Raw genomic sequence first — 5,874 nt, forward strand, 5'->3', positions numbered from 1 at the left:
TTCATGATTTTTAAACTCACTGGAATACTTGAGTATTTTCTTCAAGCTAGAATCATGAAAATAAACCTTGACCTCACAGAAAAGTTTATATTGATAAACACATCTTCAATTAACTGCAGAGTAAGTTACATGTGTTTACATACAAAAGTAAAGTGACAAGGGCGAGAGGAGTTTTCCGTGGTGAGCTGCCGTGGATTCTGCTTCTCTTGGTTTTCTGAGCAAGGCTTGTTTGAGGGCATTAGTTTTCTCATCAAGTTCAGCCAGTGAATAGTTCTCTTGAGGTGACTGAACTTCTGTTCTTTTTCCAGGAAAGTTCACAGATTGAAAATATTGAGGAGTGATACCTTCCAATTCAAGGCTGTATTTTCAAGTTTTAAAATTCTCTGATAAATGTCTCTGGGCACTGGATCCCCAAGTGCAGTTGCAAACGAGCTTAACTATTTCATTGTTGCTCTCTATAACCTGACTGTCACAGTCCTGAAGCATGCTATTAGATTTATGATCTGACCCTTCAATTCCTTTAGGTCTGGCCTGTAGTTCATGTGTGTTCACAACTCTAGAAACACTTACATGACTTGTAAATCTGGGTAAGGGGTACAACTATCGTCAGGACATGAACAACCATTTTCTTGATTGCAATTAATAACATTGTAAAATTCCTTGATTTTGTTTTTATTGATTGATACTTGTCTTCATTCCATAAATGCAGAAATTCTTCTATCAATTTCTGCTTTTCCAGCTTTTATTTGAACTACTTCTGGATCAAAATGTGTTTGTGTCTTTTTCACCTTCATTCTTGTTCCCTATTTCTGTTTTTCTTATTTCTTCACTAGCAGCTGGATTTTCCTCTTCAAGTATGGGCTGAACTTTTGCTTTAAAAAAGCTGTAAACTTCAAATGCATTGCTCAAGTTTTTTGCAGTGCATGATACAATGCTGAGTGGCTCTGGAGCTTGTTCCAATTGATTGTATTTTTTTGCCATCTCATATTTGAGGTTAAACTGTCTGGTCAAGGTGTGCTGGGAGTGAAACAGCATCTCTCTGGAGAGGCTGTGGCTCTAGGTTCTATCATGGCTGCTTGGGTGGGAGACAAAGCTTTGTGGTTGCAGCCACGATGCCTTTAATTATTTACTGTTATTATTTTATGTATTTAGTACAGGGTGTACAGAGTCTCACTGAACAGATCGGACTTATAGTGATCCTCCTGTTTTCAGCCTCCCGAGTGCTGGGATTACAGGCGCGCTCTACCATGCCCAGTCTCAGTCCCCATCTCAGCATACCCCTGGGGCAGGGCCAGCATGGCATTCTGGGGATCGAACCTGGGTCCCTACATCTGCTTTCGCAGGCGCTTTAGTCCACTGAGCTTTCTGTCTGGCCTCTGATGGCTTTAGAGGCGCCTCCTACTACCCCTGAAGTACAACCAGAACTCCTTTGATTTCCTTTTAATGGTGTTCATGTGTTCAGAAGCCACATTTCATTTGGTTCCAGCTTTATACATGGCTCCTTCTTGGCCAAAATGTTTTTCAAAATTTCCTCTTTTCCTCTTTTGCCACTGATTTTCACTGGCTTAAAACAGCCAGCGGTACCCAGGTGGCAGCTTGAATTTTGGGCTGTCTTGATGCTTCCTCTGCTCCATTAGTTAGTCCACTGTCCTTACTCTCAGCTTTCTGCAGAATCTTAGGCAACATGTAGGTAAGTCGTCTGACACAGTGTAACACACACGGCCTGCAGTGCAAATGCCAGTGGACTCCTCATTCTCTGCTAAAACCTATGTCTCTGGCTTTTGCTAGCTGTGTTCCTATCAGCAGGCTTTCTGAACTCTGAACAGAATTACCCACCAGGCCTTGCATACTGGATTTCAGGATTTCTCTTGCTGGCATATCCAAACTTTTCTACCCCTTCTCCTCATCAGTTCCAAAGTCTTGAAAACTACTTGATCTGGCATAGGCTACAAAAGCCTCAGTCCTAGTACCAATGTCCTATATTAGTCTCTTTCCTGTCACTGGGATGAAATACCCAACACCCACAATTTGAAAATGTTTGTTTATCTTGGCTTACAGTCTCAGTAGATCTAGTCCATGGCTGGCTGGCTCCAAGGCATGGTGCAAGAGTCTGATGGAGGAAACCTATATTCATGGCATGGTGGCCAGAAAGTGGAGAGAGGGGAAGAGGCAGGTGCCCAGGACAGGAATACAGGCCTTCAAGCCACACCCCCAGTGATCCGCTTCCTCTGATGAGGCCCCACCTTCCACCAGCACATTCTGCTATTGACTAATCTACTGATGAATGTAGCACCCTCATGAGCCAATCATTTTCCAAACTTGAGAGATTTTGGAGGGTCGTTTTAGTTCTAAGCCACAATACTAGATTTCTAAGTATTCTTAATCCAGTCAGGTGGACACTAAAAAGTAACTGTTGTCAATAATGAATAAAACAGGTTGTAGTAGAAGAATGGCTCCCTTGGATGACTGTGTTAACCTGACCCTCAGTGCCCTACAGATGCCTGTTTTGCACTCTGGGAATGTGGTGAAAAGAAGAACCAACTGAACTGCAGTATGTGACAAAACCTGACTGCCCTGGCTGTGCATGTGGACAACATACAAGAGGCACTTGACAAGGCAAGCAAAAAAGAGCATGCATTAGAAAGATAAGCTTCTAGGCTGCAAGGACAGGCAACATTTTGGCCCTAGCCTTTCAAGGTCAGTGAAGACTCAGGACATAGGAGAACCTGTACTGTAACATCATGTAACTCAGTTGTGGCCCAAATTTTCTGATCAAGGAGATTATGGGGCCAAAAAGGAAAGTGATCGATCATGTAGAGTGTGCCTAAGGAGAGTCACATGGAGAGAAAGCATTCTCTCAGGCTTTCACAGAGAGAGAAAATTGGTCAAGCAATGGCCGTGACTCATCCACATGGCTGACACTGACAAAGGATCTACAAAGTGCGGTACTGGGTTTCAGGATAAATTCTGAGGGGACTTGACTGCACTTATCAGATACAAAAGTTACATTTCTTGTTATATAGGTCTTGCTTTATCTTGGTCTTAACCATCCAGCATAAAAGTAAAAAAGACAAAACAAAACAAAACAAAAAAAACCTAGGTATAAGGGGTGAAGCTGCTTTGGTATGCTGGGCTGTAAAGGGCTTAGGTCAACAATTTCTGACATTTCCAGTCCTGCGGATGACCCACTACTATTATGAACTACTGGACTATATTGGACTATTTTGCTGAATTCACTCACCTACAATATTTAAATGACAATGGAATGCCCTTCTCTGACAAAATTAAACAAAAAAGGGGGCACAGATGAATGATGATTTTGTATCTGTATATACAAGATAGTTAGGATAGATACACAGCTACTTTCTTTTAATTCAGTGAGAATGAAGATTCGTACTAATAGTGTTTGGACAGGATAGCATGTCAGCATCTTGTACTATGAATAACCACTAAGACGATAACAATATGCAATGTATTAATTATTGAAACTGTCTTACTGATTGGTTTTGAAACTGTCTCATTGCTATTTATTTCTCAATAAAATTATTTTAAAAAAAGAAAGATGAAGTTCTCTTCCTGTTTCTCTCAGGCTAGCTGCCTGTTATAAAGTACAGATGAGCTATTATAAGGAGATAAGCCTTCATTATAAGGAACTCCAAACATGATATTTTAATTTTTTTGTTATCAATATGTGTTTGGAATATATAAGGATTACATTCCTTGTACATATTACATCATAATTCTTTTTTTCAATCCTTTCCTCCCTCTATCCTATCCTCCTATCTCCTTATTCCCTATGTGTTTGAGAAAGATCTATCTCCCTACTCCTGATTATCTATTTTTTATTTTGTTCTTTACTTATATTTTGAGCTTCTTATATAGAGAAACCATGTAAAACTTTTTTTTTTGGTACCAGGAATTAAATCAGGACCTTGCACAAACCACACAATATTTAAGCCTGAGTACCTGATTTATTTTACTTAGCATTATGGTCTTAAGGTGCATACATTTTCCTAACCATAACTCAAGTTGATCTTTCTTTCTGGAAGAGTACTATGCCATTGTGTGTTAATACCTCATTTTCTTTTTTCATCCATCTCTTGATGAACATGTAAGCCATTTCCAACATTTAGCTATTAGGAATTTTATGCTGCTATTTACAAGGATATGCACATATCACTATAGTATAGCATGACTTTAATTTTTTCAGGATACTAGTATGTGGTCTATTTTGGAGAATGTTCCACATGCAGCCAAGAACATGTATTCTGATATTGTGGGGTGGAACACCCTGTAATATCTGCTAATTCTATTTATTCAAAAGTTTGGCTCAATTCTGATGTTTCATTATTGATTGTTTGCCTAGTTGACCTGTGTATTTGTGACAGTGGGGTATTAAGTTCTCCCATCACAATTATATTAGTGATGACTTCATTTTTCATGTATGTCAGTATTTGTTTTATATAATGGGTGTGCTTATATTTAGTGCATAAGTACTTATGATTTTTAACTCTTCTTCCTGGATTGTTCACAGATATGCACCAACATGGACACATACTAGCTCATAGATAATACTTAAGTAAATGAAAATGAATTGAGCTTATTGCATTCATATTACCAGACCACAAAAATCAGTGTGGTGGGCTGGGGAGATAGCTTGGTGGTCTAGTGCCTGCCTCACAAATGTAAGGACCCAGGTTTGATCCCTGGTACTGTATGCCATGCCAGCCCTGTGTCATACAGGCCACTGTAATGGGGCATGGTGCTGTATGCCTGTAATCCTAGCACTGGGGAGACTGAGATAGGAGGATCACAGTGAGTCTGAGCTGTATAGCGAGACCCTGTACCAAGTAAGTAAGTAAGTAAGTAAGTAAGTAAGTAAATAAATAAACAAATCTTTTTAAAAATAAGTATGGTGATTTCTCAGAAAGCTAAAACTATACATTCCATTTGATTCAGTGTTTCCTCTTCTAGTTATTATCTAGAAAGAATTAAGGGGGCTGGGGAGATAGCTCAGTAGAATAAGTGCTTGCCTGGCAAGTGCAAGGGCCTGAGTTCAATCCCCAGTTCTGCCAAAAAAGAAAAAAAAAAAGAAAAGAAAAAGAAAGAAAGAATTAAAGTCATACATGCTATTACACAGCTATGTGTATGTCCATGTAACAAGGATTTGGTGACCTTTGTCTTTCCTAATCCATTGTGGCTTGAAATCTATTTTGTCTGCAAGTAGAATAGTTATCCCTGCCTGCTCTTTTCTGGATTCCTGTTCCATGGAGTATTATTTTTCATTCTTTGATTTTCAATCTTTAAATTTCTTTTTGAATTAAATGTGTTTCTCTTGTATGCAACATACTGTTTGATCTTGCTTCTTGATCCATTCTGCCAGTCTGCTTCTTTTGATTGGTCAATTAAGACCACTAACACTGACTCTTATAACTGATATATATGTTGAATAATCTTTGTCATTTTATTTTCCTATTGTTGGTTCCCTTTCCTCTGTTTAATTGCTTGCCTTGCCTGGTGGATTCATTTTGTTTGGGCTCATGGAATTGTAATCCTTGTTATCTCTTTCTAGAATATCTTTTAGAACATTTTGCAGTGCTAGTTTGGTGGTCATGAATTTCTTCAGGTGTTCTTTGTCATGGAAGTATTATATGCCTTCATCAATTTTGAAAAATAGTTTTGTGACTTGAAATACTTTACTCCAAGCTTTATTTGACTTAAGGATCTGTGTTTAAAAGTCAGCTGTGATTCTGATAAGCTTTCCTTTAGAGGTGAATTTTTTTTCTCTAACAGCTTATAATATTTACGCTCTTGTTTTGAGTTTCTACAATCTTGACTAATATGTTTTGGCTCTGTTTCTTTTGCTCATGGCTA

The 5,874-nt window shown here is 38.7% G+C and overlaps 1 pseudogene; it reads right to left on the bottom strand.

The window, feature by feature from the left end:
* Positions 1 to 135: 135 nt before the first annotated feature.
* On the bottom strand, positions 136 to 1,686 carry LOC101560946 (annotated as a pseudogene).
* Between the last annotated feature and the right edge of the window lie 4,188 nt (positions 1,687 to 5,874).

Source organism: Octodon degus, unplaced genomic scaffold (assembly GCF_000260255.1).
Source record: "Octodon degus isolate 3935 unplaced genomic scaffold, OctDeg1.0 scaffold00019, whole genome shotgun sequence".
NCBI classification, from domain to species: domain Eukaryota; kingdom Metazoa; phylum Chordata; class Mammalia; order Rodentia; family Octodontidae; genus Octodon; species Octodon degus.